Source organism: Convolutriloba macropyga, chromosome 15 (assembly GCF_964194025.1).
Source record: "Convolutriloba macropyga chromosome 15, txConMacr16.3, whole genome shotgun sequence".
In the NCBI taxonomy this organism is placed as follows: Eukaryota; Metazoa; Xenacoelomorpha; order Acoela; family Convolutidae; genus Convolutriloba; species Convolutriloba macropyga.
This window is the reverse complement of record NC_134482.1, coordinates 12,555,551-12,567,523: the sequence shown is the minus strand read 5'-3', so window position 1 is coordinate 12,567,523 and position 11,973 is coordinate 12,555,551. Positions and strand designations below refer to the sequence as shown.

Sequence of the window (11,973 nt, the reverse complement as noted above, 5' to 3'; positions counted from 1 at the left end):
GCACTTTTTTTTTGTCTCAGATCTTCCTCTTGGTTGTTTTTGTTGCTGCTTCTTTTGTTTTCGAGTCGGTTGTTCTTCCTCTTCTTCGCTGTAAAACTCATCGAGAACTTTTTTGCAAGTATATTGTAAACCAAGTGAGCTGCTATATCAAGTTCACTCAATGTTTTGGAACACTTTTGCACGTCAATTTTTTTGGTAGGTTGTTGTAAATTGTACCAGAAATTTGTCACCTTCACTCCTTGAGGTTCATTTTCAATATGGAGAACATTATTCTCTTCACTAATAGAAACAGCATCCGAATCAAAAATTTATTCAGGATTATTGCCGCTCTTTTTGTTTTATTTTCACCCATTAGTTTTAGCTCCAGCATTATTGAGTCAAAGGCTGAATCTTTCCGTTTTTTCACTACGGGTTCGATTTCACTGTCATCACCAACAAATAATTCTGATTTTGCGTCATCTGGATCACTTGTTCCATCACCGATACTCCTTGTTCTTGTGATACGTCTATCAGTGCTTGTCTCAGCATCTTTTTTTCCACTGCTCTGCTCAAAATTTGGATTAGATCTTTGTAGTAGCGATAACTGAGTGGCTTTTTGTTGATATATTGGATTTTCAAAAATTTCTTCCTTGGTTGGATTTTTTGATATGAACATCCTCTTGGGGACCAAAACAAATTCTTCTGCATGCATTATTTGATTTTTAAGTAAAGATAGCACCAGAATGCTATTGCCTTGATAAGTTGTGATTTTTTCGTCAAAATAAATCGCTTTCTCTTCAGACTTGTTTCCTTTGATAATAACTGCTGAAACGAGTCGTCTTGATTTTTTAGTAACTGTTTGTTGACTGGAACATTGCCATTGATTACATTGAGCAAACACTCGCACAGAAAATTTAAAAAACTATTTGGTGCTTCTTTGAGGAACTTTCTGAAATTACTATCAGACAGCTCGAGCATTTGCTTTAGCATACATAACTCTTTCTTTCTCATCTGTTAAATTAGTTATGACCGCTTTGGAGGAAGGTAGATAAAAAATAGTAGGACCTGGTTGTACAATATTTGAACAATAACGCAAGGAGTCTGAAGTTTTTTGGATCCAAGTCGATGAGTAAGTGCCCAAAGGGCATTTTGGTTGCTAACTCGTAGCTTTGATTTAAAAAACTTGTGTTGTTTAACTGTTTGCCAATATAGTTGATCTGCTGTATGTCTCTAGGTGATTTGAAAAAAATGATGTGGGTTATGTTGAGATCAATTGTTCTTGACTATTTACTCTGTTGGAATAAGTTATGTTTAACGTAAATGACGCTAATATTTCTATGACGTCCAGCAGTTGCGAGTTTAGAAAACTCTTTGTCATTGAAAATTTCCTCGCAAGAATCGTCAAAAACAAGCAAACAGTTTTCCTGCTGCGAAATGAACTCAAATCCAGAAAACTTTGTGAAAAAAATGTTCAAGTTACGCTCTATAGAGCTGAACTTTGGTTGCTCATGTTGATAGAAGTAGTAAATAGATTTAAATTTTGGGTAAAAAGTGTTTCTCAGTAGCATTTGGAATATAAGCTCAGTTTTACCACAGCATGATGGGCCACAAACAGCCATGAATAATCTATCGCTTGTTGAAATTATCTTGTTCATAGCTTCGGATTTGGAAGCGCGAAGCCAACTGTGCATGAAAGCAATGAAAACCAAAATGTTGACTCTTCACAATCAAGATGGAAAAACACAAAATTGATCAAGGACACACCAATAAGAAACAGTATTATTACGATTTGAGTAAAATACATTACTTCTGATCGTGGTAGTCTAGAGTTACAAATTTTCCATGAGCTTCTCTCTTGATTTTCTTCATTGAAAACTAAATCATTCAAACCTATTCCAGCAGGGGAATCTATCTGATCTTCTTTATCACTCATTTTAAAAGACGTTTTCATCAAAAATGAATTAAAACATCAGTTTTTTTGTGTTAGCTCATTATTTTGTTAGTAACTCCCTCAACCAGAAAAAATTCATATGTAGTATATCTAGAGTTTTTGTCTTCTTTCTTGTAAGTCACTTTGTAGTTCGATTGCATGCCACAATCCTTTGCGTAGTAGACAATTGACTCCACGTTTTCTTTGCTGACTACCTGCTTGATTTCATCAGGGAGACTTTCGTCGTCCAGGCTCACTTGAACTGGGGTTGGCAACTTGTGCATAGGGAAAGGGGTTAGTTTCAGTCTTTTCATCTTCTCTTGTAAAGACATGGTACATATGAAAGTATTAAAGCAGTGAAAGATATTTTTTCGGTGTCTCAATCACCGATAAGTTGCAAATAATCTGTTGTTTCCTCAGAATGGATTGCCCACGTGATTCTACTTTATCTTCTCTGACCAAAGATAGATTTATTTGATTATCATTCGTTATGCAACTGCATACTGTCAAACTTGGAGATAAATTCACTTGAAGAACTGAAGGAGCTACCTTCTCCACTCGACGGCTCATTGGCGGGGAATGTTAGCCAATAGAAATACAACTGTACTTTTCTTTTAGCGCAATGTCTTTTCTTTTGTTTCTCAGGCAAGTAAAGAGTGTAGAGCACAAGTAAAATGTTTAATTGGGTAACAATTTTCTCAACTTTAGGGCATGAAAGGGTATCCAAATCTATCACTTCTTTCTGTAAAAGTGTTTGCAGTGATTCAGTTTTCTCTTTCCCTTTAGCATAAAACTTTCCTGAAGGAAATCGAAGTTTAATTGCAATAAAAATTTGAGATATAAACCAGTAAGGATAATTGCCACTATTCCACGACAAACCGTGTAAGAACCTACTAACCCACTGATGAGATTTTCTCTCACTAGCGGATAGTGAGTTGTAAGAAACTGGTGGAAGGAACAAGATTGTGTCTGTGTAGTTGTTTGAGCAAATCGATAACTCCTTAATTATAAAACCCGATTTCTTATGACAAAAACCTTCAAAATCTAAGACAACAATTTCTGGCTTTAACATTCCAGCAAACAAAATAGATTTCGTTTAAATGTTTTCACGAAGAGGCAAAACATTAATCCAGTCATGTGACCAATGTAGGCGTTTGTGATTGGACACGGTAAAACGTATGAATAACCAGGACCTTTCTGACTGTGTTCTGCAATAAAACCCGAGTCGTCATGAAGTATTGCATGTAATCGAAGGAATTTATATGACTTAAGGTATTTGTCTAGTGAAGAGTTGTCTATACCTATAAGACCACCATATGGTCTCAACTTGAGATCAATTTCAAGGTTGATGTCTGGGTCCAAATAAAGACATGCTGCCAAAAAATATACAAACCATTCACTGTATTCCGGAAAGTCTAGTTTCATTTGATCATAAATTTCATGAATATTTTTCAAATCTACCGTTGCAATTGTTGTCATGCTGATTTGCAAATGATAAAATGAAATAATGAACTTAAGTTCGTTGCTTTTTCATATAAGAAAAAAATCAATTTAACAAAATTGTTTTATTAGAAAGTTTTTGACTGCTATTTTTTATGTAGACTATTTCAAAGAAAATAGAAGTCAACAAAAAATCATTTTTGAGTGCCCTTTCATAGCGCAAAATCCATTTTAGACCATTTTAGGATCGAATTTTACTTGGAAAAATTTTCGAAAAAAATCCAAAATTTTTGTTTCGACCCCTATACTACTTAGGTGAAAAAAATAAAGTCAACAAAAAATCACTTTTGAGTGCTCTTTCATAGCGCAAAATCCATTTCAGACCATTTTAGGACTTTTAAAAATTTTGAAAATTTTTTCCAAAAAATTCGAAATTTTTATGTTTTGACCCCCATACTTCATAGGTGAAAAAAAGTGAAGTCAACAAAAAATCACTTTTGAGTGCTCTTTCATAGCGCAAAATCCATTTCAGACAATTTTAGGACTTTGAAAAACTTCGAAAAATTTTGAAAATTTTTGAATTTTTTTCCAAGTTGTAGGCATCAGGTGTCTCATATAGGGTTCTTCGAGTTTTTAAAAAAATCATGTTATGATGTTCTATGAGTTTAGGATCTATCCAGTTTCTCTCTAGTGAATATAGGAACAGCCGTAAGTTGCCCAGTGATTGTAGGGTGGTGGGTTCGAACACCACCCCTACAAGAAATTTTACCTCTGAAAAAGTGATTTTCTCTAAGTCAAATCAAGTTTTTTTGGTTAAGTTTTGCCAGCGTGGGTGAGAATGCACCCAGGCTGGCAAAAGTTAGCCAAAAAACTTGATTTGACTTAGAGAAAATCACTTTTTCAGAGGTAAAATTTCTTGTAGGGGGCGTCCGGACCCCCCCCCCCCCCCTACAAGCACTAGGCAACTTACTATACTACTACTAATAATGTGTTAGTAGGTCTTTCGTATAGTCTGGCTGCTAAGTTACTGAAAATGGTCCAATTTTTTCCTATATTTTCTGATATGTTCTTAAACGTATCAATTTGACGCGCTAGATTTTCTTTATTTGATAATTCCTAGAAGATGTGGATGGGTTCTGTTTTCTTTTTCTCTGTCCTGATTTTTGTCACAACATAACTTGTGGAGCACTACAATTAAATATGTGATTTATTACACCAAGACTGCACACTTGTAGTACATTGTCTTGTAAAACTGCCTTTTTTTCTTCATTGTAGCTAAAATCTAAATTGCATTATTCGGAAAACTATTTCTTAAAATGATCCAGATAAAAGTTTATATTGATAAAATTATTGAAAACAGCACTGATCGTATGTCTCAAAATGTTTGAAAAAAAATCTGCGGATCTCATTATGTGAAGAAATAATATAATTTGTGCTTTGATTGGGAAAAAAATGACTCGTTTCTTTTCCGTTTATTTTTTTGACAAATGTAAAATTCATTTTTTTGTTGAGCAAAAACTTAAGCTTTAAAAAATTGGTATCATATTTAAGTTTTACCAGAAAGCTTGCACAGCTGTATGAGCTATATTCATCTTTAGCTTTAGTTTAATAAAATTTTTTGTTGCTTGAGATATTGACAGATGTGAGTTTGTGTGAACACAGGTTTGGTCTTGGCGGGAATTTTTTGTACTGATTAAAACATTATTTTCAATGTTTTCACATAGTAATCATGTCGTCAAGATCAAGAAGTGCATCGCCAAAAATTTGAAAATTTTATCAAAATTTCAATTTTTTTAATGATTTTCCTACGAACATCATTAGAATCAAAGCCAATAATGCACATTCCATTTTCAGAAAAGAAGTTTTTGTGCCAATAGAGTGAGGTAAGAAATATACTCTAAGCATACACTGATGCAGTACTGGGGCGACGATATACAATTGGAAAAGAACGTTTCAGTACTGATATGCTATGGGACTAGTTCCCGGGAATGCAAGTAATAACAACTCGCGATGCAAAACTGTGAAATAACTGACGAACGAAAACTCTTTTTATGTCCTTTTTTGGTGGGTTTCGCTTTTTTGTAATAACTCTCGGTTATTATTTTTTGATGCAAGTCGGATTCTGTAAAATTTGTCAGTTATCGACGTTTGCTTCTGCAATTAAAAAAAATGATGTTTACCTTTGTTATTGTCAATATCACCGGAGTAGATTTTAGTCAGCATCCTAATTTCTAAGAATGACGAAAATTGATGCTTTTTCAGATGAAATTTGACAATTTTTACGTATGTATGAAAGCCAACGCTTGTTATTAATAAAACCGACAGAAACCAGCAAAACCGTCAAAATAAGCATAAGGATGAAGAGACACCAACAACACCAACAAATTCTGATGTTTAATTTGACCAAAAGTCTCAACTCAAGAATGGCTGAAGACCCGGGTTGACCACTATAAAAAATCTTTGTGATCATATCCAAGCCATATATGGTGACCAAGACAACTTGGCAATCATATACCTGACCCAACAAAATTTCAAACTTAGGCTAAAAAAATGTGAAATAAGTGCCTCTGTCACATTTTGGTGGTGAAAAGTATCTGTTGAAATTATGAAAGAATTTCCAAGTTCATAGTTTCTCGGCAACCATATATATGACCAAAAACTTTCATGGTGCCATGGATGACCATATATGCTGAAATTTAAATCGTTCGAAGGCCAATTTTGTGGATATCCCGGTTATGGCTTCCTCTCTTAAAAAATGTTTGAAGACCATGCTCCTTCATGGTTCTTACAGATCCCAAGAAACTTTATGGTCTTGGATATGGTTGCCAGGATTTTTTTTAAAATCTTGATTTTTTTGAAGTCAGCCAATTAAAGAATGATATATAAGTCCAAGAGTCTCAAAATAATTAGATTTCTAGCTTGAGAAACAGGAAGTACGCAAAGAAAAAAACGGTAGTCGTTAATTTTTTTCTGTCTTGAAAATTCTTGTCTGGAATAAAGTTTTAATTAATCTTTACTGTGTCTTATCGATTGTGTTCAGTCAAATGTAACAACCTTCAATGTAGACGCTTTTCCTCTTTTTCTATTCCCAGTTCTCTTACAGATGATTTATGAAGCTGCCCTTTCTTAATCGGGGATAATACTAGCAATTTCTTATTAGTGAAATCAAAAGTTGCCTATAAAAGCTACAACATGATGTGTTCTTTTTCTAAGATGCGTACCCAAAAAGTGAAAAAATTGACTTATGAAAGAAAAAACCAAAAAATACCCACCCCATTTTGTAGAAATGTTTCAACAATAACAAAAAAACAAACATGACGCACGTGGCAGTTGAAAAAAACGTGACTATCAACATAAAACCAGCAATCGGAGGAGTTTTTTTAAGAAACGGCTTGAATGTGGGATTTTTCTGCAGAAATTCTAGTCAACGATGTAGAAATTGAATTGACATCCTCTATTTCAACGAAAATTTACATCCAAACAATTTCGGCAATAGATACATTTCATTATACTGAGAAGTTTATACCATCTGTCGACAGAAGCTTACTCTTAGTTAATATTAGTGCTCGCTATAAATTAAAGGTCCAATTCTTGGACACTGTTGACGCAAATTCTGGCGAAAGAATCTAACCTGTCTACGAATTGACATTAATTTACTTCGACAAAGAGCTATTTTGGCTTTTCTAGCGATTCTACAAATCAAGTCTTGTGAAACCAAATTTAGTGAATTGCCGTTTTCGCAAAAATTTGATTGCGGAATTTTAAAAGGAAGGGTTTTGAAAATATTATGTAAAGATGAGTTCATTGTCGCCAACTCTGTCAATATTATTTCACAATTTTTCAATTGCAAAACTATCTGACGCAATTAATTATTGGTTGCTGTTAATTCACCGCTATTAAAATCATTTTAAACATCACGCCTTGTCCTGTTAAGTTTTCGAAGCTCTACTTCAAAATTGGGATATTCTCTCTCTTTCTCTACCAGATTAAGGCTGGTAAGTTTTCATTGTAAATTAAATTCGCAAAAACTTATACTCATGAAAACGTTTTTGAAACCAACACAATTCATATAAAACACAGATACAAGCACCACACTTGATACAGTTTGTAAACAAATTTGGTTCAAAAGCATAAGTTTGTTTGTCAGACACCAGAATACAATTAAGTATTTTTTTAAGTAAATCTTTAGCAGATTTTCTAGAAAATTCTAGTTCGGTTTATCAGCAAATTTTTCGAGCTAATCTTTCTTTGAAAAAAGGGGGAAAACTGACTTTAGACAACATAGTAAGTAAAAAGTTCGGATCTTTCATCATCCGTTTTTCAAAATTTGACCACCGAATAAATTTCTGCTGGATCAATGTAAAAACTTTGAGTTTTCATAAGAAACATAATATTAGAACTCATAATGAGTTTTAGTAATAAAAAAGAGTTCATATGATAACAAATTGACTTCGAATTTCATAATAAAACATCAGTACTTATAAAAAAAAAGATCAGACCTTTATACTGATCCCAAGAAATAGAGCAGTTCTAGGCGTTAAAAAAGAAACCAGGAGTTTCAATGAAGGACTCTACATTTTTTTCAGGTTTTCCCGATCAAATAATGGACCAATGTACCACAAACACGCAGTGACAATCCAATAATTAGCTGTTTATTTATATTGTTTGCCATTTGCGTTTCGAAAAAATATAGGGCTCATTAAGTATGGAAAAATGATGTTTCGTAATAAGAGCTCAGAAGTTTCATATTATTTGTCAGATTTGCAATCTATCAAAATTTTGATGAAGTACCCCAATTTTTTATCAGAAAAACTTATCTTACAGTGCTGACCACTATATATACCAAATACTCAATTTGTTATCTTAACCTGGACTGAAAGTCAGGTTGTAATCAGTACTGACGCAGTGAAATTGCAAGTCTTGGATCAGTACTTTATCAGAACTCTGATCATGTCACTTTTTAGAATTGGTAAATCTTATGTCTTGGCAAGTCTTGAGTCAAGTCTTGGTCAATACTTGACAATCTTGAGCAAGTCTTGGACAGGACCTAACAAGTCTTCTGAAATACTAGGCCAAGACTTGACAGTTCTTGAGAAAGTCTTGATATGTCTTCACAAGTCTTAAGACTCAAAATAAGACGTGATCAGTGCTGATTTGTCATTTCAAGACGTGTATTCCAATGGCGAAGTACTGATCAAGACTTGAAATTCGTTCTAGGAATGTTGATTGGTTTTTTTCAAATGTAGGGTAATTTTTTGGAAACAATTTCAAAAAACGCTTCAGGTCAATGTTTATAGAAAGTATTATCAGTGAGATGATTTCCTTTTACTGTTTGCTGCCAAATCTTTCTACGTTTTGACATAAGTGAGACACCAAAAAAATCAAATACATGTATTTTTAAGAAAGCTGAAAATCTGCCAGTGTTTTCGTAGCCTCTTTTTTCGGCTCCTCATCTTTTGAGATTACTGTCGAAACAGATTACAGCACATTGTTTAAACTGGAATGGCATTCCTGACGACATGTTTGCTTTTGAATATCTTGCCAAAAATATTAATGTGTGAGACTGGTTTCGCGCATTTTGGTTATACTGTTTTCAAATAAACATTGTTTCTTGGTTTTAACATCATCATTTGGTTGAACTCTCTCAATTGCTGTCCTTTTTGACATAAAAGAATGATGTTTTTTGGTTTGAATTGAGATTCAACGAAATCGAAAGTTTTTCATCTGTTCTTTTTCTTTGTCATCCAAAATTTACTTCAGAAACAATTCGTAATTGATGAATTGAATTACTTTTACGCTGTTTTCATAATGATATAATTGAAATCATAATTCAGCGTTTGAGTCCATGAGGTCGCTTAATATAAGGAATTTAGAAAAAAGTAGGACTAATTTGATTGCACAAATAATTAGACTTCTCTTGCCTAACCCTTAAGCTGTGAAACTATCTTTCTTTGGGTCTGCCTTACAACATCTATATTGAGTTTAATGTATCTGGCATGCTAGCTATTTTCATTTTTTCCTGTTGATTTTCTGGGTTACCATTTAAACTCATCTTTACACTTCCTCGTCAGTTCTTAGAATTGTCTTAGTAAATGATGACTTTGGAAGATCGTAAACTACAAAAAAAATGATAATCTTGACAAAAAACATCAAGTTTGTTGAAAAACAAAACAACAGAAAGATCAACTCAATTTCAACGCAATTTTTTGGCATCTAATTTGCCTAAGAAACTGATTTTCAGAAAACCGAATGTCCTGTTTTTTTATAACGTGTGATTAGCTCTGAAGCTTTCTTTGAAAATCCGTTCAATTGAAAATGCAGTTTTTACTCGAAAATATCGTTGCGCATTCTTTTTTTGGTGCGCATTGTGAACTTCCAAAATCCGTTTAATTCATTAAAAGCTTTTAATCGTTTTACCTAATTTCCTATAAGACCCAAACTGCGTTTGAAACAAAATTGAATTTTTTTCTATCCCCGGCTCGCCCAAACTTCAAAAATTAGAAAAAAAACTAGTGCGGCACAAAATGTCTTGAATAAAAACCGTGCAAAAATCTTAAAACGTCTACCACCCGTAGAAAAGACGTACTAAGGATTCTAAATTACAGTCTTAAGGCCGCATAGAGATTATATGGCATCATGATAAATAGTAAGGAGCCGTATTGAGGCCGTAACAATTTTAATAAGATGTCCTAAATAGCATGACAGCTGTCGGTAAAAACTCTCTAGTCAAGTTGGTAACTGATTTTCATATTTTTTCCAATATAATTGTTGTAATTTTCCCTCCTCGTTTTCATTTTGGGTTTAACCGGCGGTGGGGTGTTACTGAAATTTGGTAATTAAAAAAATGTGTGCGATGCCGTGGAAAAATTTTACGGCCCTATGCTGCGCCGTAAAAAGTTTTGAAAACTTTCTATGATACCGCATATGTCTTAGTAAGTTTTCAAAGTTTCGTCTGAGGTGGATAACCTGGGTCAACACTCATTCCTCAAACCGTCCTCATTTTTTGTCGATTTATTTCCGAAATCCCCAAAGTTGATTTTTCATAAATTATATAATTTCAACGCACTCAAAGCATCTTTATAGCAGTCACTCAAAATTGAATCTGTTACAGTAAACACAATTGACCACGTTTCAGACGGGAAGCGGAATTGTGGACTTCAAAATGACCGGTGGAATTCTAAAGAGAGGTGGAAGAAAGTGGATTTTGAAACCGAGTAATCTTTATGGCCACTTGAGAAAAGACCCGTCTCTAGTCTTACTCGCCACTATTGTAACGAGTGCCTGCACATTAGGAGTTGTTTGTTGTCTTCGACACTCGCTCTACAACCCTGATGTTCATTATGTTAAAAAGAGGGTGCGCAGCACAGATCGTTTCGACTTCAACTCGCGATTCAATTTTCTCAACCCGCTCCAACGTGACCACGAAAAATATATTAACTACGCGCCGAAGTTGGACTGAAACTAAATTGCAGAAAATATTGATTAAAACTAAACTGAACCCCCCCCCCCCCCAAAAAAAAAAAAAATCACGAGAAATGAATCTTGTATATCTGTTGCCTAAATTACCAATTGAACAAATTTTTTTATCCATACAAATTATCAACAAAAAACAGAGCGCTTTCACAATTGTGATAAACTTGCTAAACTAGGCTACACAATTGACTTTTTAATTATTTAATCTTTTTACTTTTGAAAAAATATCATTCTGAGGTCCTAGACTGAAAATCGGTAAATCCAGGCCATTCCAGACCAAAGTGTTGCTTATCCAGTTTTCCTGCGTTCTTCCTGCGGTCGAAGTTTTATATGCTCAGATCATTGCGGACGCAAAAGGCCTATAACCAAACTTTCTTGATCAAAAGTCTATATCAATCTTGCATTCTTTATACTTTTGTGCTTCCGTTTCCATAATAAAAATAACCTTATTGAATAAACGGATCTTTTCCGTTTGTGCCCACCCCCCAGGTTTGTGCCCACCCACCGACAAACGGAAAAGATGAGAATAAACGAACAAAAGGTCTGGTTTGCACAAAACTTTCGTTCGCCATTGATCCAAAAAAAGTTATCAATCATTATCATAAGCCGATATTTATTTGTTTTATAGATAGTATTGGTCCAAGCTAAAGGACTTTTAAAGAATTTTTATGAGTCTAGAGTTGACTGGGCGAAGCATTCATGCGTTAAAGAATGTTGAAAGCATGAATGACCCCCCCTCCCCAACATTTCATGCACCCCCAGTTACAGAGCCCGTGCAATTAAATATTAATGCCTTATCTAAAAACATAGCCATAGCTTGTCCGTCTTGTGTTGGGGATGCATATATGCTCTCCATAGGACGGGGAGCTAAAACGGAAAAGATCAATTGTTTTAAACTCTTGAAGCGTTTTTGTGGTATCATTGTACTCTGGACATGCAATTTTTCAGTCTGGTTGATTAGCCTGGCAAGCTATCTACTGCTTAGATAAAAGTTCACAATTTTCTGCCTTTTCGACCAGTGTGCTACTTTATTCGCCTAATGTTTTTATTCACGAAGTAAAATTGATATCATAAGTTTCTAATAATTTTGTTGGTTGATACTTTTTTGTTCGTTCAGTTTCTTTGTAAAAGAGGCTCCCCAACATTTGAGC

General features: G+C 34.2%; 1 long non-coding RNA gene across 1 annotated transcript; it reads left to right on the top strand.

Moving 5' to 3' along the window:
• The first annotated feature begins 6,943 nt into the window (after window positions 1-6,943).
• On the top strand, window positions 6,944-11,027 carry LOC142353981 (uncharacterized). The gene is made up of 2 exons (XR_012761068.1): window positions 6,944-7,344; window positions 10,485-11,027. It is a non-coding gene; the product is annotated as an uncharacterized LOC142353981 (long non-coding RNA).
• Window positions 11,028-11,973: the final 946 nt, after the last annotated feature.